At 45.1% G+C, this 21,664-nt stretch overlaps 2 long non-coding RNA genes across 2 annotated transcripts in view; both read left to right on the forward strand.

Moving 5' to 3' along the window:
- Positions 1-21,664, forward strand: part of LOC144300451 (uncharacterized) — an 87,382-nt gene that overhangs the window by 42,946 nt on the left and 22,772 nt on the right. The gene's annotated exons all lie outside the window — the stretch shown is intronic.
- Positions 13,582-16,608, forward strand: LOC144300189 (uncharacterized). Its single transcript, XR_013366777.1, has 2 exons — positions 13,582-13,908; positions 15,865-16,608. It is a non-coding gene; the product is annotated as an uncharacterized LOC144300189 (long non-coding RNA).

The following is a 21,664-nucleotide window of genomic DNA, read 5'->3' on the forward strand; positions in this document are numbered from 1 at the left end:
GTTTAACTGAATAAGAAATTGGCAACCTGTTTTTCAAAGTGGTCTACTATCACAATGCCTGAGTGTTCAAGCTGCTCCATGTCTTTGGTTGTGTTAAACTTCTAAATTTTAGCTATTCTAGTAGAAGGTGTATAGTAGTATCTCATTATGGTTTTAATTTGCATTTCTCTATTAAGAACCTTGAACATCTTTTCATGTACTTATTGGCCATTTGTTTATTTTCTTTTGTGAAGTGTCTGTTCAAATCTTTTGCCCATTTTTTGTCTAGGGTGTTACCTTTTTGTTACTGGATTGTGTTTTTATATTCCGAATAGAAATTCTTTGTTAGATACATGCAATTGCAAATATTTCCTTATGGTCTTTGGCTTGTTGATTCATTTTCTTGATAGCACATTTGGAGGGGAAAACATTTCGAACCTTAAGGAAGACGATTATGTGGATTTTTATGATTAGTGTTTTTTGTATCCTCAGAAATCTTTTTTTTTTTAAATTGAGGTATAGTTGACACACATTGTCATATTAGCTTCAGGTGTATAATACAGTGATTGGACAACTCTACAAAAGGCTATGCTCACCACAAGCTACCACCTGTCACCATATGAACAGCATGAAAATACCATTGACTATATTCCCAATGCTCTACCTTTTATCTCTGTATGTGTCCTCAGAAATCTTGCCTATCCCAAGATCAAGAAGGTTTTCTTGTATGCTTTTTCCTAGACATTTTATAATTTTAGATATTACATTTAGGTCTCTGATCCATTTCAAGTTTATTTTTATATTTAACAGAGGATGTGAATTGAGGTACTATTCCCCCTCCCCCATATGGATATGTAGTTGTCCCAGAACCATTCACGGCAAAGACCGTCTTTATCTCCATTGAATTACTTGTGCACCTTTGTCAAAAATCAATTGACCATATGTATGTTGATCTATTCCTGGACTTTCTTTTCTATTCCAGGGATTTATATGTCTATCCTTAAACAAACACCATACTACCCTGATTACTGTAGATTTAGAGGAGGTTTCAAATCAGGTAATATAAATTCCTAATTTTGCTGTTCTTTTTAAAATTTGTTTTGAGCATTCTAGGACCTTTCCATTACTATATACATTTTACAATCTGTCTGTCAATTTCTACCAAAAACTTGCTAGGATTTTAGCTAGAATGATTGATCTGAAACTGCAAGTCAATGAAAGGAAAATTGATCTCTTATTCATATTGATTATTCAGTTTGTGAACAGGGTATATCTCTTGATTAATTTAGTACTTTCTCAAAAATGTTTTCTAGTTTTCAGAACACAAATATTGCACTTATTGCACTAGATTTATTCCTAAATATTTCATTTCTTTATGCTTTTACAGATAGTGACTTTAAAATTTATCACTTACCAATTCTTAAAATAGGCTTTATATTTTAGGGAAGTTTATGTTCATAGCAAAATTGAGGGGAAGGTATGGATGTATTTCCCATATATCCTCTACCCCTACATTTGTACAGCTTCCTTCACTATCAAAATCCAGTAGTACCAGAGTGGTATTGTTCTTACAACAATAAACCTACATTATCATTACATCATTATCACCCCTACTCCCCCTCCCTGGCCCTGCCCAGTCCACAGTTTACATTATGTTTCACTCTTGGTATTGTGCATGACAAGTGTACAAAGATGTGTATCCACATTATTGTGTCATACAGAACAGCTAAAAGTCCTTTGACCTTTGCTTATTTATTCCTACCTTCCTCCTTAACCCCTGGCCACCACAGATCTTTTCACTGCCTCCATAGTTTTGCCTTTTCCAAAAGGTCATATAAGTTGGAATCATATCAGCCATTGTAGCCTTTTCTTTGCTTAGAAATATGAAGTCAAGTTTCCTCTCTATCATTTCATGGCTTGATAGTTCATTTCTTTTTAGTGCTGGATAATACTACATGTCTGAATGTACCACAGTTTTAAAAAATCTATTCAACTACTGAAGAACCTCTAGGTTGCTTCCATGTTTTCACAATTATCAATAAGGCTGCTATAAATATACATGTGCAGGTTTTTGTATAAAGATAAGTTTTCGGGATGCCTGGGTGGCTCAGCAGTTGAGCGCCTGCCTTTGGCTCAGGGTGTGATCCTGGGGTCCTGGATTGAGTCCCACATCGGGCTCCCTGCATGGAGCCGTTTCTCTCTCTGCCTGTGTTTGTGCCTCTCTCTCTGTGTGTCTCTCATGAATAAATAAATAAAATATATAAAAAAGAGATAAGTTTTCAACTTATCTGATTAATACCAAGTTGCATAATTGCTGGATCTTATAAGAGTATCTTTAGTTCTGTAAGAAATAGCCCAATTGTCTTCCAAACTGACTGTACCATTCCATATTCCACCAGCAGTGAATGAGAGCTCCAGTTGCTTCTCCTTCTCATCAGCATTTGGTAGTATCAGTGTTTTGGCTTTTGGCTATTTTAATAGGTATGTCGTGGTAGCTCGTTGTTGTTGTATTTTGCAATGGTTATTGATTTTTTTCAAGTGACTATATTGTTTATCTCTCTTAGTTTGTTAATACATTAAATCATACTGACTGATTTCCAAATGTCAAAATAGCCTGGAATATCCCCCCCCAAAATAAATCCCCCTTGGACATGAAGTATTACCCTTTTTATATGTTGCCAGATTGAATTTGACTTATTTTGCTAAGGATTTTTGTGTCTATATTCATGAGAATATTGGTCTATAGCTTTTTGTGTGTGATATTGGCCTAGTTTTGGTGTCAGGGTAATTGTGAACTCATAAAATGAACTGTTAAAAGTTGTCCTCCATTATTTTCTGAAAGAGTTTGTACACACGGATATTCTTTCTTTCCTAGATGTTTGATAGAATTCACTGGTGGAGCCTGTGGACCTGGAGTTTTATCTTTAAGGAAATCCTGAAATATTAATCCAATTTACTTAATAGATACAGAGCTTTCAGATTAACTATTTTGTCTTCAGGAAGCTGTGGTAGTTTGTGTCCTTCAAGGACTTGTCTATTTCATCTAAGTTGTGATATTTATGGATATGACACTATTCATTATATTCTGATATTATTCTTTTAATGTCTACAGGCTCTATTCACGCATCTATTCCTGACATTGGTGATTTGTGTTATCGCAGTTCTTTCCTTGTTTTCAATATTATTGGTCATTTTAAAGAATTTGCTTTTGATTTGATTGATTTTCTCTATTGCTTTTGTGTTTTAGATTTCATCAGGTTCTACTGTTACCTTTATTATTTCCACCCTCTGAATGATTTGAATTTATTTGCTTTTTTTTTTCAAATTTCTTATGATGGGAATTCTGCATTCTGCACTTTTGATATGTTGTACTGTTATTTTCATCCATTTCAAAATATTTTTAAATTTTGCTTATGTTTTTTTTTCTTTGACCCACTAATTATCTAGAAGTACACTGCTTAATTTCTAAATATTTGGTAGCATGTATATAGCTTCTTGTTATTGACTTCTAATTAATTCCACTTTGGTAAGAAAAATATTTTTTAACTTATTTATTGCTGCTTTATTTCTCTTTTAAAGTGATTTTGGGGCAGCCCAGGTGGCTCAGCAGTTTAGTGCCGCCTTCAGCCCAGGGCCTGATCCTGGAGACCCAGGATGGAGTCCCATGTCGGGCTCCCTGCATGGGGCCTGCTTCTCCCTCTGCCTGTGTCTCTGCCTCTCATTAATAAATAAATAAAATCTTTAAAAAAATAAAATAAAATGATTTTGCTTAAGAGGTGCCTCAGTTAAGTGTCTGGCTCTTGACTGAGGCTCAGGTCATGATTTGAGATTCTCTCTCTCTCTCCCTCTCCCTTTGTCCCTCCCCTGGCTCACATGAATGCTCACACACTCTTTCTCTCTCAAATAAATACATAAATAAATAAATATTTTTAAAAATGATATTGCGTAATTCTTCTCTTTCTCTCTCTTGACCAGCTTGCTCTACTTCCGAATGTTTATGGCATAAAAAAACTGCCCCAGCCCTGGCTCTATATGACCTCTCAGCTCCAGGACCCAACACTGGGTAATTGCTGGGACCCAATTCTAAATTCTCAGGAGAGTGTCTGATTGAGTCAGCTTGGGTCAGGTCTGATTAGCTATGGTCAGGGCAGTTGCTGGCACATGGAATGAACAAGACAGACTAGTCTATCTCTTTAGCAGGACTATGGATAAAAACATCATAGAAAGGATGGCACATGGACTGGATAGCATTCCAAAAGTTCTAGTATACATATTGAACAGAAGCATTTCTCAGATTTTAGAGTTGATGGGGGAAAAAGGTTAAGAATAAAATTGGAAACCAAACCTCCAAAGAGCATGAGTCTTTCAATGGTTCTCTTGATGGCTAAGTTTGATTTCTTTTATTGGAGTAGGTAGTAGTATTATAGGGGCTGTTAAGAATCACAGAATAAACATGGTGCATCTTCTTAAAGTGTCCGTTTCATTAGAACTTGTGGGAGGATTTTATATTTAAAAAACATGAATGTTTGATGGAGTAAAGTGAAAACCATCAAGATTTTTAAAGACATGAAACGGAACTTGAATTTCATGCTGGTGAATGGATCCTTTGTGGAAAAGATCCTGTAGGTCCTTTAATAGAAGCTGTGGAAAACTCCATGAATAATGTCAAGAATCCTATCTGGAATCATAATCCTCACCCTTGTTAGCATTTTTTAAAGATTTATATATTTGAGAGAGAGAAAGAAAGAGAGATTATGTGCAAGTGGGGGAAGGGCAGAGGAAGAAAGAGAATCACAGACTCCCCACTGAGCGCAAAGCCAGACACAGGACACAGGGCTTGGTCTCAGGACCCCAAGATCATGACCTGAGCTGAAATCAAGAGTTGGACCCTAAACCAACTGAGCCACCCTGGTGCCCCACCCTCCTTAGCTTTTAAGCAATATTTCCATGTATGACCTACATGAAAATCTGACAGATTTCCCAAGATTTCTTGATTCATAGGCACAGAAGAAAGGATTAACCTCAGCGTGCTTATTGCATACCTGTGACATGCTAGGTTAAATATGTATTCCAAAAAGTTTCTTTGGCATTTACCTTGGTAAGATAAATGGGAAGGAAGTGAGGAAGACGGGGATAGAGATAAATAGAAATGGCAAAACGATTTCCAGTTCTTAAAGAAGAAAGGATGGGGATGTGAGAAGAGAGTGAGCTGGTGTTCAAGAAGCAGTGCTTACTACTAGGCATGCTGACTCTCTTGCAATCTAATTAGGCTGCCCATAGGAAATGGCTTGACAATCACCAAGGTGAGTAAACACAGACATCTCCTGGGTCCAAGCTCACATCCACGATTTCACCCACACCTTTAGTCCCTCCTCCTGCTCAAACTTGAAGCTGAGCAATCACTAAATTGGCAACAAAATACCAAGAGCCACTGGAAAGTGATATAAGAATCTCTTATTAGCCTCACTTTTCTCTGGGGGGAAATAATGTAGATGATTGCACATATAAGAGGTAGGATCAGGTTATATGATGGATTTAATTATGACATGTAGACTGTGCAGCAGGACAGCATAGTTTCTGTGTGTGTTTTCCTCTCCATCTAGGACAGCATCGTATTTCACAGAGTTTAAGAGACAACGAAGCCATGTATAAATGTTAGACCTCTGTGATAGTAAAAGAGATGCATTCATGAGGGTCCCTTCATGAATAGCTAGCCCGTAAACACATGCTCTGCTTCGTCATCGATCCCTGATAGTCGACCCTAAGGACTGGGTTAACTTGATTCCTTGAACCCTGTTAAAGTGTAACCATCTCTGGGAAGGATATCAATTTTTCTTCATCGTTGTGTGGTTGTGAAAGCAGAAAGGAGGGTGAAACGCCACAGATGATCTTGGTTCTAGTATGGCTCTGCCACTGGATTTCTGTGACCAAGGACTAGCACTCTTTGAATTTCCATGACCTCATCTGTACTTAAAGGGCTGACTTAGAAGACCTCCAATGTTCCTTTCAGGTTCCACTTTCTATGAGTCTATACGGAAAGACTATGTGGGCAGGAACATTTTCAGAATAGGGATCTGAGTGAGCAGGTTTCTATCTTCAGGGGGAAGGGCCCAGAATGAAGAGGCAGGCAATCAAGGCCAAACTTCCCTTAATCATGTTTTTGTCAAGGAAAATCCATGGGGCCATGACCATAACAGTAACAAAAACTATTATTAGTGCCTATTCTATACTCCTGCTGTCTTGGTGTCCTTTATCTCAAGTACAGTTGACCCTTGGACAACACAGGGGATTACTCCTGTGCGGTTGAAAACCTATGTGTAACTTTGACCCCCTCCCAAACTTATCTGCCTACTGTTGACGGGAAGCTTTACTGAAAACACACACAGTCAATTGACACATATTTTATATGTTATATATATATTATATACTGTATTCTTAAAGTGAGCCAGAGAAAAGAAAATCTTGTTACAAAAATCAGAAGGAAGAGACATTTACAGCACTGTGCTGTATTTATTGAGAAAAAAATCCACATATAAGTGGACCTGTGCAGTTCAAACCTGTGTTGTTCAAGGGTCAGCTGTACCCCTGACTCAGGACAAGTGCTGATGCGGGACCATGGCACACACATCTCTGAGTCGGTCTGCACTGTGACCTGAATTCTAAGTCCTATCAACATCCTTGAGAATCAGCCAATGTGCATCTGTCTCCATGGTGTGATGGGACAGATGTGTTTCTGATTAGCCAGCCTCCTAGTCTTCCTCATCTCAAGAACTTACCAGGAAGAAAAGGTGACAACAGACATTCATTGGGAGGAAAGCAAATTCAAGAACAAGGAGTTGACAAGTTAGGGGATACCCCGGTGGAGATGTCCAGTAGGCAATTGGAAATATGGGGCCAGGGCTGAGGAGAGATCTGGATCTAGGAGCTATTTATAGGTAGTTGTTGATGGCCATGGCCTCCCAGCTTGTTTTTTTGTTTGTTTGTTTGTTTTTACATTTCTTTTTTTTTTTTTTTTTTTTTTTTTTTAATTTTTTATTTATTTATGATAGGCACACAGTGAGAGAGAGAGAGAGGCAGAGACACAGGCAGAGGGAGAAGCAGGCTCCATGCACCGGAAGCCCGACGTGGGATTCGATCCCGGGTCTCCAGGATCGTGCCCTGGGCCAAAGGCAGGCGCCAAACTGCTGCGCCACCCAGGGATCCCTGTTTTTACATTTCTTAAATTTGTTTCTTATTTTAGGATCTAGATTCTTTTTTATAATAAATTTATTTTTTATTGGTGTTCAATTTGCCAACATACAGGGTAACACCCAGTGCTCATCCCGTCAAGTGCCCCCTTCAGTGCCCGTCACCCATTCACCCCCACCCCCCACCCTCCTCCCTTTCTACCACCCCTAGTTCATTTCCCAGAGTTAGGAGTCTTCATGTTCTGTCTCCCTTTCTGATATTTCCTACCCATTTCTTCTCCCTTCCCTTCTATTCCCTTTCACTATTATTTATATTCCGCAAATGAATGAGACCATATAATGTTTGTCCTTCTCCGATTGACTTATTTCACTCAGCATAATACCTTCCAGTTCCATCCACGTCGAAGCAAATGGTGGGTATTTGTCGTTTCTAATGGCTGAGGAATATTCCATTCTCTATCCATTCATCGTTCGATGGACACCGAGGCTCCTTCCACAGTTTGGCTATTGTGGCCATTGCTGCTAGAAACATCGGGGTGCAGGTGTCCCAACGTTTCATTGCATCTGCATCTTTGGGGTAAATCCCCAACAGTGCAATTTCCCAGCTTGTTTTTTAAGAACCTAATAATTATACTTTTGTATTTCCTATAATCTATAGCATAAATCAGATAATGTGATGCAGAACGAGAAAAAACAAACAATTTTTTAAAGGATTTCTGTGTTTCAAAGCCCTAAACATGGCTACTTCTTGTCAAGTGGTTTAGGAGAAGGTAAGGGCTGAAATCAGGGTTGTGCCCTGGTGAGAGCAGTTTCGATTCTGTGTTCCTTGTACAGGTCTCCACTTCTCAAATGGAGATAGTTTAGTTTCGGTCTCCTTTCAGTTGAGACAGAGTTCCCCTGTCAGTAGGAGGTTTTCAGGGTCTCTGGCATGCAGGTGCAGGGGTGAGAGGCAAGCAGGATGAGGGGGTGAGGGGACCTGATGCCAATTTCTCTCCTCTCCTCGGGAAGGTCAGTGCTGGGAATCCTCCTTCACATTCCTGGCCTTTTCCAGCCCAGCACCAGTAAGCTCCAGGGTCTCCTTGCAGAAAGGCTGGAGCTCTCTGACTTAGAGAGGCGTCCTGCTGGCTTAGAGACACGCGGAGATAATTAACTGGTAGTTTCTGCCACGACCCGCTGACCCCTTATAGGAACCACTGTAAAGATAAAATGACTTACTGGCTTGTTTTCCTGAGTGTCTCTGGTGCCTGTATCGTTCATAGTAATCATGGCATTTTGTGTTTATCCTTAATATTCCAGCTGAAACCACCCTCTTTTCTCCCCTCTTGTCCCTGCCACGATCCATCTGCCATCAAGTTATCACCTTTCTCAGAAAATAAAGCCGGAACGTTGGCAAGTCACACGGGGCCGTTTTCAGCACCCAGCGCCTGTGCCCTGCGGTCTACTTCCCATTCCAGCTTGGGACCGAAGGTTCGAGAAGGATGGGTTTTTTGCCACAGATACCTCATTCATCAGCGCTGTCTTCTGAATCTCCATCCTCACGTCTGTTATCACAGACCCTGAATAATTGTTTTCATTCAACCATTTAGCACATGACTTTTTTGACCGGCAGCTAAACCTGAGTATCTTCCTGCCTCCCGCGCTGTCATTAACATGCTTCTTGTTTAACTCAAAACAGCTGTTCCTCCCCCACCCCTAATCTTGCCTCCTTAGACAAACCTTGCTTATCCAGAAATTTTGGGAAAGAAGTATTTTTGAATAAATGAGATAAGGATTCCTCACTTCCAGTACAGAAACTCCTCTCATTTTAACCATTTTAATGGAAATCTTTCCAAAATGCATTGTGGAGTACCTTCATCAACAGAGCATGGACGATGATTGAGCTTTTTCTTGAGGTGTTGGCATCATTGCAGTGAACAAAGGTTTTGTACTCTGCTGTTGCACACAGGAGCCCAGGAGGCCTTTGGCCTTTTTTTTCTTTTTTCTTTTTTTTTTTTTTTGGTTTGGGGTTTTACTGGGTTTTTTTCCCTGTTTTAAGTCATGACACTTGGCGGTATTGCCTTTTTCAATGAGCCCATAGAAGCACTTGGTTTTGAGCAAGGAATGTAAAGGGCTGAGTTTCGCACATTTCGCCAAGGCAGGAGTACAGAGTTGGCCAGATGGTCACACACCCCTCTTTGGTCACTCAGAAAAGACGGTGAAGGGGAGGATTCAGAGTCAGGAAAGGATTTTCCTCACTCCTGTGCCAAGCTTGCCAGAAACACCGAAGGGTCCTAGATTTTGGTGATTCTGAAGTTATCTTGTAAACTTTTCAATAGACTGTCTTCCTGATTTTTATCAGGCCATTACCTGCCACTTCTGGTTATCGATGTACCCGACTTCAGAAATGCTTCTACCCTGATTTTCTAATTCTCGGTGTTTACTGTGAGCACAGAAACCCAATATGCACACTCGCATATGTGCATGTGCTCCCATGTGGGTGGAGGTAGTGAAGATGGACCTGAGAGTTTTCTATGAGTAAAGTGAATAGATTGTGAGTTCTTTTTTTGTTTTGTTTTGTTTTTGTTTTCTTTTTAATTTTTTTTTTTTTCTGATTTTAGAAATGGAAAGTTGCAAGACAAAGGAGTTTAACATTGGTAAAGAGTCACTCTTAGAAGGGTGCCTGGGTGGCTCAGTTGGTTGAACAGTTGGCTCTTGATTTCGGCTCAGGTTGTGATCTTGGGGTCCTGGGATGGGGCCCCATGTCGGGCTCCCTGCTCATAGGGAAGTCTGCTTCTGCTTCTCTCTCTCCCTCTGCCCCTTCCCCCATGTGCTCTCTCTCTCTCTCTCTCAAATAAATCTTTTTAAAATAGTTACTCTTAGATTTCTAGGAGCCACCTCTAGAAACTTCTTCCTCAGTTTCATTCTTTGTTTTCACTTAATTCTAGAGTAGATACTCTTTCCTGAAAAGGGATTCTTTTTAGGAGAGGTCCTCCATTTCATTATCCTAACTTCACTTGTGAACTCTGTCACTGATTATCTTTAGAAATATTATCATGATGCTCTCAAACTATTGTCATTAAAAAAAAAACACAAAAACAAAAAACCACAGGTGCAAAAACAAACTGCAAGCACAAGAGCTAGATCTCTCTCTCTCTCTCATTGTCCTCTTTTGTCACAGTTCTATGGAAAGCTGAGTAAATGAACAGGGCCATTTGACAGAGTGTAACCCATACCAGCCCCATTGTGCAATGCCTTGAACGTAAGTCCTTTTCAACTAAACAGAGGTATATTTTCTTTTATATTGTTGACTTTGACCCTGCAGCTTAGCAAAGAACACTTGTGCAACATTTTCTGGATCAATTTATCATCTGCTCAGAGCAGACATGCATTTTTCTCATCATTAAAGGGAAACCAAACCCATCTACATAATCCCCCATTCTGCTTTATTTCTTTCCAGTACTTCATGTCGTAGATTCTGAAATATTGATGAAGGGATGTGAAAGTAATGTGCTCTCTTCTCACACCCAGGCCCAGTGGGAGCATGGGCATGGTTAGGAAGTGGGAGGTTGAGAAATGTCCCCATTTTGCAAAATGAAGTGTTTCTCAAAGTTGGGTTGCTGATCTGTCTTCCACTCTCCAAGGGGCTTATTTAAAATGCAGATTCCTGGGAAGACTCTACACCTACTGAATCAGAGTTTCTGGAGGATGGGGCTTTGCAATATGCATTTTCTTTATTTTTATTTTTTTTGCAATATGCATTTGTAAATCATCTAGATAATGTTTAAGTTTTTTGCTTACCTACCAAATGTGTCTGACTCTTATGTGAAGACTAGCAATAGTTAAAATTAATGAAATACTTACAGGGTACTGATCATAGTTAAACTTTATTATTGTAAGGATAATACCTTTCATTTGTATAGCAGCACTTTTAACCTTTCAAAGTGTTTTCCTAAATACAACCCTTCGAGTTGGGCAGTGGGGGACAGGCATATCTCATTGTATTGTGGTTGGCTTTATTGCACTTCGCACATATTGTGGTTTTGTTTTTTCTTGCAAACTGAAGGTTTGTGGCGACCCTACGTCAAGTCTATTGGTGACATTTTTCCAGCAGTATTTGTTCACTTCATGTGCCTGTGTCACATTTCAGTAATTCTTGCAATATTTCAAACTCTTTCATCATTGTATATGTTATGGAGCTCTGTGATCAGGGATTATGACTCACTGAGACCTCAGATGACGGTTAGTATTTTTTCAGCAATGAAGTATTTTTAAATTAAGATATATATACATATATATATATTATTGTTGTAGACATAATGCTATCATACACTTAATAGATTATGGTACAGTGTAAACGTAACTTTTACATTTCATTTACATTATGCACTTCATTATGATACTCACTTTATTGAGATCATCTGGAACCGAACTCACTATCTCGGAGGTGTGCCTGTATTATTACCTCCATTCTAGAGGTGTAATCGGGACCCTGTAAGCCGTCCAAGAGGGGAATGATTAATATAGGCTGAAGTGATTGGGGGAGGCTTCCTGGATGCTTTAGGATTTAAACTGACTTTGAAGGTAGCTCGAATTCAAATGGGCAGAGAGTGGGATTTGATGAGTGGTAAGCAGCTTAATGACTTGGACCAACCGCACTATACCTTAGTAGGCAGGAGTTAGGAGGGATGGGCAGGTCTTCTAGCCTCATTTCACTGCACATTGATTTCTAGGACCTGAGACCCAAGAGAAAGCTTTATCCAGGTGCCCCTTAAAAATAGACCTGAGTTGGGGATCCCTGGTGGCTCAGCGGTTTAGTGCCTGCCTTTGGCCCAGGGCGCGATCCTGGAGGCCCCGGGATTGAGTCCCGCCTCATGCTCCTGGTGTGGAGCCTGCTTCTCCCTCTGCCTGTGTCTCTGTCTCTCTCTCTGTGTGTCTATCATGAATAAATAAATAAATAAATAAATAAATAAATAAATCTTAAAAAAAAAATAGACCTGAGTTGAAATCAGTACCTTCCGAGCTATTCCATATGCTGTTGAATGTGCTGTGCATTTGCTCCCAAAAGATGAAAGCATAGACAGGAGCCCTGGGCGTGGGGCTGGGGGGCGGGGTAGGATGGGGGGGTGTGGAACGGGAATCTTCAAAACAAAGAAAATCTCATTCCTCTTCTGCTCATCCCCTTCAATTTTCTGATCTTTTTCCTCCACTCCCTCTTTCTTGTAAAGACTCAAACTCTGAAATAATTATATGAAATTAAGTCGGTAAAAGCCAGGCTTGTTTCCTTAAGATTGATGTGTTAACATTTTGGGCAGTTTTCTCAGGACTCAGGCAGACTATTATTTCTGAGCCTGGCTGTAGGAATCTTCCTCTTCTCTGGGCAGGGAAAAATCTCCTCCTCCAGCACCATGTTTCTTTATTCCATGGCACCTCCCTTCATGATGCAGCCTGTGCGCAGAATAAGTTAAAAAAAAAAAAAAGAATTGCTAATGCTCAAGATTTCTCTTACTCTGGTCATCTCCACCTCTCTTCCCAAGAAAGAGAAGGGAGGTGGGTTGGGAAACAGAGACCCAGGAGTCTCTAAACTTGCTCCCAAAAGATTGTGTTCAAATAGAGTGTCTTTCTTCCTATGTAGGACATTAAATTTTGGCGTTCCAGGATAGCACGACCCAGACTCTGGGAGTCTGGAGGAGGTGAGGGAAACACTTTCCAGCATCACCTGCCTGTTCTTATCCATATATCAAGATAAGCAAGGCGGTGTGTGATTACCCAAGAGAGATCCTTTCATGTAAATTGTGTTGCTCTTAAAAAAAAAAAAAAAAAGTAATAGTAAAAATAAGCAAAATACAAAGGTGTGACTTTGCCTGTCACTCTTCCCACTGTGTGCAGTACAGTGAATGAAGGACTGAAAGGTCAGCGGGCTTCTTTGCCTGGAAAATAGCTTGGTGGCCCCGTGCTGAAGAATGTTCCCGAGGCCGCCTGTGCAGAGAGGGGCAGGGTCAGGTTCAGGAGGCGCTTGCTTGCCTTGACACATCATTCCTAATTAGGACGCCTTTATAAACCCCTTCCCTTTAGCTTCATAAGGCTTGTAAAAGGTGCCCGCAAACTTCTGCCTTCCTGTGACTCTCTGCCCCGAGGTAGAAATCCTCTTCTTGCAGGAAGTGCAAAGCAAAGTTCAAAGCCTTCTCCATCAAAAGAAAGTGCGCTTGATCCAGTATAATGTGATTACGTGACAATTAAAGGGGGGGGGGGGGATGCCAGGGCCACTGCCTCCCTGGCCAGCGCTGGCCCCTTGCAATCTCCACCTTTTCTAAAAGAGGTTTATGATTTCCCTGCTCAGGATAGAGACGCACACGGAACCTGAACGCCGTTTAGGGTCCAAGGCACTGGTCGCTTGGGGCCACCTGGGGTTGGGACGATATGAAGGGGTTGTGGTGGGGTTGTCCCCATGAAATGCGGAGGCTAAGGGATCAGGGTGCGGGGACAGAGGGTGAAGAAAGGAAGCTAAGGGTTCACAGACCCCGTGGCTCCGGCGATCTGCGCCTGTGACTGCCAGGCTGGTTCCCTCGCTCTAAAAGCAGCCCGGCTCCCCCTCCGTTAAAAGAGGGTTAAAAGGGCCCATAAATCTTTCCGGGCCTTGAAGATGCACGGGAGGCTCAGCCTGATGGCTTTCACATCTGTTTCGGGTTCTCTGCCTCCCCGGGCTCAGCTGCCTCTTTTCTGCGGCGATAACTCCCGCGCCCCCAGCGAGGCTGCCGAGCTGCAGGTACAGGGTGGCTCCTCCTGGGGGGTGGGGGGGGCCGGGCTGCAGGTACAGGGTGGCTCCTCCTGGGGGTGGGGGGGGGCCGGGCTGCAGGTACAGGGTGGCTCCTCCTGGGGGTGGGGGGGGGCCGGGCTGCAGGTACAGGGTGGCTCCTCCTGGGGGGGTGGGGGGGCCGGGCTGCAGGTACAGGGTGGCTCCTCCTGGGGGGTGGGGGGGGGCCGGGCTGCAGGTACAGGGTGGCTCCTCCTGGGGGGTGGGGGGGGGCCGGGCTGCAGGTACAGGGTGGCTCCTCCTGGGGGGTGGGGGGGGGGCCGGGCTGCAGGTACAGGGTGGCTCCTCCTGGGGGGGTGGGGGCGGCCGGGCTGCAGGTACAGGGTGGCTCCTCCTGGGGGGGTGGGGAGGGCCGAGCTGCAGGTACAGGGTGGCCCTCCTGGGGGGGGTGGGGAGGGGGCGGCCGGGCTGCAGGTACAGGGTGGCTCCTCCTGGGGGGTGGGGGGGCCGGGCTGCAGGTACAGGGTGGCTCCTCCTGGGGGGGGTGGGGGCGGCCGGGCTGCAGGTACAGGGTGGCTCCTCCTGGGCGGGGGTGGGGGCGGCCGGGCTGCAGGTACAGGGTGGCCCTCCTGGGGGGGTGGGGAGGGGGCGGCCGGGCTGCAGGTACAGGGTGGCTCCTCCTGGGGGGTGGGGGGGCCGGGCTGCAGGTACAGGGTGGCTCCTCCTGGGGGGGGTGGGGGGGCCGGGCTGCAGGTACAGGGTGGCTCCTCCTGGGGGGGTGGGGGCGGCCGGGCTGCAGGTACAGGGTGGCTCCTCCTGGGGGTGGGGGGGGGGCGGGCTGCAGGTACAGGGTGGCTCCTCCTGGGGGGGTGGGGAGGGCCGAGCTGCAGGTATAGGGTGGCCCTCCTGGGGGGGTGGGGAGGGGGCGGCCGGGCTGCAGGTACAGGGTGGCTCCTCCTGGGGGGTGGGGGGGCCGGGCTGCAGGTACAGGGTGGCTCCTCCTGGGGGGGGTGGGGGGGCCGGGCTGCAGGTACAGGGTGGCTCCTCCTGGGGGGTGGGGGGGCCGGGCTGCAGGTACAGGGTGGCTCCTCCTGGGGGGGGTGGGGGGGCCGGGCTGCAGGTACAGGGTGGCTCCTCCTGGGGGTTGGGGGGGCCGGGCTGCAGGTACAGGGTGGCTCCTCCTGGGGGGGTGGGGGCGGCCGGGCTGCAGGGGAGCCCCCCCCCGCCAAGGCCAGCCCACCGGCTCCGCGGGTCCGTCCGCAGGGGCGGGGGCGGAGGGGCCGGGAGCGCGGGCTGACGTCGGTCACACGGAGATTGAATTTCAGCCGAGTGAGATCAGAGCTGTGGGAACCGGCACCTCCTTCGCGCACCGCCGGCCTCCCGAGGACGAGGTGGGAGGGCGGGCAGCTGCCGGCGGCCCCGGGCCGCGAACCCGCGGCGTCTCCCCGCGCGGAGGGGGCGCAGAGGCGGCGGCCGGCAGGTGCACGCCCCCCGCGGCGGGGCGCCGGGGCAGGGCAGGGCAGGGGCCGGCAGCCGCAGCGGCAGCCGCGCGGGCGCACCCCGAAGGGGCCTGGGTGGCTCTGCCCGCCGCCTTCGGGTCGGCCGCCAGCCCTCCGCCCGCTCCGCCTGCTCGCCGCGGGAGCCCGCAGGACGCCGTGGGCCCGGGAGGGAGGCTGTGCTCGGGCAAGCGCGGAAACGGGGCGGGGGGGGGGGGTTCAGAATTGAAACGGGAGCACTTGCAGTCCTAGCAAAAAAAAAAAAAAAAAAAGGGCGAGAAGTCAGCTGCTTTGAAATCCACCCCTCAGCAGGGGAGGGGAAGGCCTTTCCAGGAGACAGTGGGGACACATTTGTTCCTAAGCTGGCACCAGAGCGGCTTTCTCCGGGGCAGCGAGGGCCTGGCATTCTGTCCGCGCCGTTTGAATGGGGGGAGCCTTCAAATGATCCTTTTTTTCTTTTCCTGTCACTCAGCGAGAGGCTGGAGGCAAAAAATTCCTCCAGCGGCTTCCCTTGAACCAGACAGAAAACAACCCTCGAGGCTGCCCGGCGCGCCCTAATCTTTGGGTTTGCACATCAGTTCTGAGTCTGGCTAGAAAATGCCCCGAGCAACTGCTCACCAAAGGGCCCCGCTGACTGTAAGGCCGTGTGCTTTCTGCACAACGCGCCTGTTCTTGGACGCAGAAGCTTCTGGAGTTGGCACCAGGTCTGGGCCTGAGGAAACCCCCGCCAGGATGTCCCCAGTGGGATGAATGATCACCCCTCTGTAAAAGAGAGGGACACCCAGAACAGAGACAGTCGGCTGCGCAGGATCCCACTCCCTGTTTGAATTCTTTAGGGGCTCACCACTTTGGTGGCTTTCTTGAGATTCACAAGAAAGAGACAATTAGAATCCTGAGCTCTATTTGGGATTCTATTTGGTATTCTCCTAGATTAGGGGGTTACCCCAAAGGGTGCATGGAAGGACTGCAGGGAGTCTGTGAATCCTCTGAAACTGTATTAAAAATTTATACGTGGGCAGCCCGGATGGTTCAGCGGTTTAGCGCGGCCTTCGGCCCAGGGCCTGATCCTGGAGACCCGGGATCGAGTCCCTTGTTGGGCTCCCTGCATGGAGCCTGCTTCTCCCCCTGCCTGTGTCTCTGCCTCTTTCTCTCTCTCTCTCTCTCTGTGTCTTTCATGAATAAATAAATAAAACTTAAAAAAAATGTATATGCAAAAGCGTTCTATGTTCCACAGCCCCGGGAAGCCAGCTCTGTGTATTTAACAGATTTTTCAAGAGTCCAAGACTCCCTGAGATTTAAGAACTACAGTTTTAAAGGTTTTCCAAAGGTGATTTTATTTATTGGCCAGGGGGTGGGGGAGGTACTTGGCTTCCCTCAACCACAGGCCTTGTGAAATCAAATGCCTTGTCTTCTGTGTGCTGGGCTGTCGTGCATCCTGGGCGCCTGATTCATGCAGCTGAATGCAAACAGGAACCCAGAGAGGACACACAGAGGCAGGTGGGGGTGCCCGCATGGCGCTTGCCCGGAGTACCTGGCAGTGCAGTACAGATCTCCCTGGGGCAGGTCTAGCCGGGGGGTACGCCGGGCCCAGAAGCTATACTCCCAAGGCGGTGGTCTGGGAGGACAGATGAACAAAGAGAGAAGGCATGAGAACCTGAAAGAGCGTCCATTCTAGTGCAGGCCTGATGAACCACTTGGATGAGGAAGTTAGAGCAGGATTTGGTTCCATCACTTGGGAAGAGTGTACATGGGCAGGTGGTGGTACAAACTCCTTCTGTAGGGCAGGACAGGACTCCTGGGGGACAGGTGGCCTTCTTAATACACATCTTGAAAAATGACCAAGTTGCCAGAACTCCACGGTCTTCCACTCTGGATTTGCTGTTTCGTTGCAAATCATAGGCATGTTTTGTCTTAAGAAAATCTCTTTTTATAAATAAGCTGATCCCCCAAAGCAGATAAATTGGGGCTGCTAATTATTGACAGTAAATAATACCTACTGTTGATGCCAGGCTCTTGTGAAAATGGCTTTAAATACATTATCTCCAGTAATCTTACATCTCAACGTGAGATGTACTACTTCTCCGATTTTTCCGACGAGGAGCATAAGGTTGAGAGTGCTTGAGCAACTTTCTTGCCATCACTGCTTTACTGAGTGGCAGAGAGAACCTGTGCAGAAGCCAGATGAGGCCATCTCCAAAGGCCATGGTTTTATTTTATTTGTTAAAGATTTTATTTATTTATTCATGAGAGAGAGAGAGAGAGAGGCAGAGACACAGGCAGAGGGAGAAGCAGGCTCCATGCAGGGAGCCCGACGTGGGACTCGAACCCGGTCTCCAGGATCACACCCTGGGCTGAAGGCAGCGCTGAACCGCTGAGCCACCCAGGCTGCCCATAAAGACCATGGTTTTATATTCCACTAGACAGCTTCTCAGAGAAGTAAGATTTCATGCTTTGCCAGAAATATCGAGACCCCAAATTCTTCTTAAACAGGACTTGATTTTCAAAGGTAGAAAAAAAAAGGATGTTTACAGAGCACCTGCTATATTCTAGATACAATGCCACGGAGTGGGAGCGTCTCGTTTTGCCAAAAATTAAATTTTATTAAAAATTCAAGTCTTGTGAAACTTTTTCAAAAGTACTCTTTTCATTTAAAGGTAGGCACATACATGCAAATCGTCTCCCACCAGGAAATCACCAACTAGTCAAAACTTTCCCAGGGCACAGGGCAGATTGTGCTTTTGTATTTTATCCCCCTTTGCTTAGTTGAATGTCTGCCCTAGGTCAATAAATAATTACTGAATGAATAAGCAAGTATGAGAATGAACCTATTTTAAGGACAGTGATCAGAAAGTCTTATTCCTGAAAATGGAAGCAGATCGCCCTGGGCCGCAGACATCAAGATATGGGTATAGCTCATTACACGCCCCAAGCGAGTTCACATGAGGGAGACGAAGAAAGGTAAGAGAGGAAAATAAGAGGATATGGAGATCTCAGTTTTGAAACTTGAAAAACTATACTTTGTTTTTCTAACATTTAATTGTTTCTATTCAGATTGGGGAAATTAAAAGCTCTTGCTAGTTGAAATTTCTATGCCAATGAGCACAATGCTTGCCCTTTTCAGAGATCTCAGTGAACGAGTTCTCAGTGATTTTTGTTTTATCGTAGACCTCTAGTCCATATGATATTCAAACAGAGTATTTCCCCTCTCCCCTCTTGGCACGTGAGTGTTTAGAAAATGTTGACATGCCTGGGGTCTTTGGTGTTGGGAAGTTTTTTGGGGTTTTTTGTTTCTGTGTTTTTTTTTTTTTTTTTTTTTTGGTTGGGAGTGTGAACAGCTCATCAAAATGTTGTACTGTTGGTGAACCAGAAATTGGGAAGTGAACTAATTTTGAGGACAGCAATCATGGGCTTAAATTGCACCTTAAGAAAGGTCACTTCTGTTGAGGAGTATCCCAAAGCAAGTGCTAACCAAGGGGAAATGTGCACTTTCCAGACTTGAAAAAAGCGAAGGGTAACCATCCCTCCTGAGAAATGCAGGGATTCATGTGCTTAAAGACAGAGGGTTGGTGCAGATGCTATCTTAAGACTGCCTGTAGGTCTCTGGTGTGGTCAGAGTTCGTGGAGGGTAAAGCCATATAAAAAGTTAGCTACTTTCTGTTTTTAGCTCTATCTCTGGTTGCCTTATGTCTTCAGGCCAACAGCAGAGCACTGTAGTCTGGAGGAGGCAATAATCATCAGGCTCCGAGGTTTTCAGGGAGCTTATCTCACTGCCTGCTCCAAATGTTACAAGGTCTCGATTAAGTTATTGTCCTTCCTTCCTCCCTTGCTCTCTTCTTCCCTCCCTTCCTTCCTCCATCAGCTTACTTACTAATTCATTTGCTCATTTTTTAAAAAGATCGATTTATTTATTTGAGAGAGACAGAGTGCGCAAGCAGGGGGAGGCAGAGGGAGAGAAGCTCAAGCCAACTCCAAACTGAGTGTGGAGCCCGACGCGGGGCCCCATCCCGCAACACTGAGATCATGACCTGAGCCAAACTCAAGAGTCGGATGCTCAACTGACTTAGCCCCCAGCTGGCCCCTCATTTGTTCATTTAACAAACATTGACTGAGTCTCTCCTACGGCTTCACAGCAGCCCCCATCTGGTGGGATGGAACACACAAGCACTTCAAGTCCAGCGTGCATCAGAGAATTAGAATTATGCACAGCTGTTTGTTGCGCAGAGCAGAGGGGCACCCAACCGCTGGCAGTCAGGGTAAGGAGACTTTCCCAGAGGAAGTGAGCTTGAGCTGAGTCTTGGAGAACACAAGAAAGGTCTTTTGCTGGGAACAAAAGACACACTAAGGTTCCCCCGGCTGATGGAATACCACATGTACAAGCATGGAGGAGTTGTAGGGAGACGGCAGATGAGGGAAATTGGGCAGATGTCAAGGATGGAAGTAATCCTGCCTGGACCCCAGGCTGTGTGTGGAGCCCTGACAGGAGATGAGGTCAGATATGAATAACAATTGCTAGCATTTATTGAGCACCTGCTCTTTTCCAGGCACTGTTCTAACCGCTTTATATGTTTTGACTTAATCATTAAAATAGCCCTATGAGGGGGGTATTAATATGGCTCCTACTTCACAGATTTACAGGGAGATCAAGTATCTTGCCAAAGAGCACACAACTAGAGAGTGGAGGCCAATATTCAACCCAGACAGTTTGACTCCAGAGCCTGTGCTCTTAATGGTTATGGCAGGCTGCTGCTCTGACAGCCTTAGATTTGCTTTTGACGAGTGACAGAGTAGACTCGTTCCTACCTATTGGCCCAATGTAAGGTGCAAGTTACATGAGTGTGAAGATAATTTTTTTTAATACTAGTCTCTCTTTCCTTAGACCAAAAGGAGTGAGGCTGCACATGCTGTCGTAATATCAGTAGGCCAATGCTGAGGGCTCGGACCAAGTCTGTACACGCACAGCACTTGGTATACTGTAAGCGCTCACTAAATACTTACGGAATGAACGATAAGTGGATGCACTGATTTTTTACTCACTAACCTTATGAGAAAGTGCACTCAGACTTCTTCAGGGTTACGCATGCTTATTTTCTCATTTGAGATGTAAACGAACTTAACAAAAGCAATACGTTCCACTAAACCCTTGTCACATACATTATACGTACTTGGAAATTTGAACTATTTAACCCCAAGTCAAAATTTACAGAGATTAGCTTCTTTTAAAATCATTAACCATGGGTTGTGGGGTGTGCGTGTATCCCATTAATATCATCTGTATTTGTTGTATCGAATATGTGCAGTCTTCAATTCACAGATTGTTCAGACTTCTCCCTTTCCAGTGAAATCGAAAAAAGGGGCCTGTGTGCCTACGATTTTCATAAAAGCTATGCCATTTCTTTTGAAGATGATCAAAAGTTGACTGTGTTAGGCTTTGCAGCTCCTAAGAATCGAGTAAGTAATTAGGTTAGTGAGGTCCAGGGCTGGAATTTGCCCATTGACATTAATGCATTGATCGTGTCCTTCTTCAGTGTCATAAATGGAATTGCTCTTTCCTTGGCAAGAAGAGAAGAGCCCGGTAGAAATCGAGAAGTGTGTTTTCTGTTTGGTCAGCGAGGCAGGCAGGGCCTTATGTATTCTATCCGTCAACACTGATAAGCTGTGACACCAGGAGGCTGCGAGGATCTCCAGCTGTTCCACCTACGCTGGACCCCAGAGTGCCATAGTCTCTTTCAGGAAGCCAAGGGAGCCCAGAGAAAGATGAGTGCCATGAACACAAGTTAATTAATGGAGTTTCATAAATTATTTGGGTGTCCATATATTTTGAACTTCAAGAGACCTTCCTTTTCTGGATCTCTTCCCTGTAGCTCAAGAGCACGTGCTTTGATCATCTCAGTTGGCACAACTTCTCTAGAAAAGCCTTCCCCAGAAGGAGTAAAAATTTCAAGAAAACCAATCAAAACTAGAACCAGATAGCAATAGAATTGCTTTCTAAGAAATATTTTTCTTTGATCTCTGCAGTATGTTTGTGGTTTCAGCAGTGTTCAATGTATTGTGTTCAATTGTGAGGAAACTAATGATTATAATTAACAAGATTTATGTGCTTTACAGTTTATAAATATACAGATGCCTATTACAAGACTTACATTGTTCCTTAGGCTCTCATCAGCCTTTCTGAAATGAGGAGAGATATCTTTATCCTCTCTTTATAGATGAGGAGACTGAGATTAAGGGAAGACGCCAGGCGAAGGGATTTGTCAGGGGACACCTCATGAAAA

This window comes from Canis aureus, chromosome 28 (genome assembly GCF_053574225.1).
Source record: "Canis aureus isolate CA01 chromosome 28, VMU_Caureus_v.1.0, whole genome shotgun sequence".
In the NCBI taxonomy this organism is placed as follows: Eukaryota; Metazoa; Chordata; class Mammalia; order Carnivora; family Canidae; genus Canis; species Canis aureus.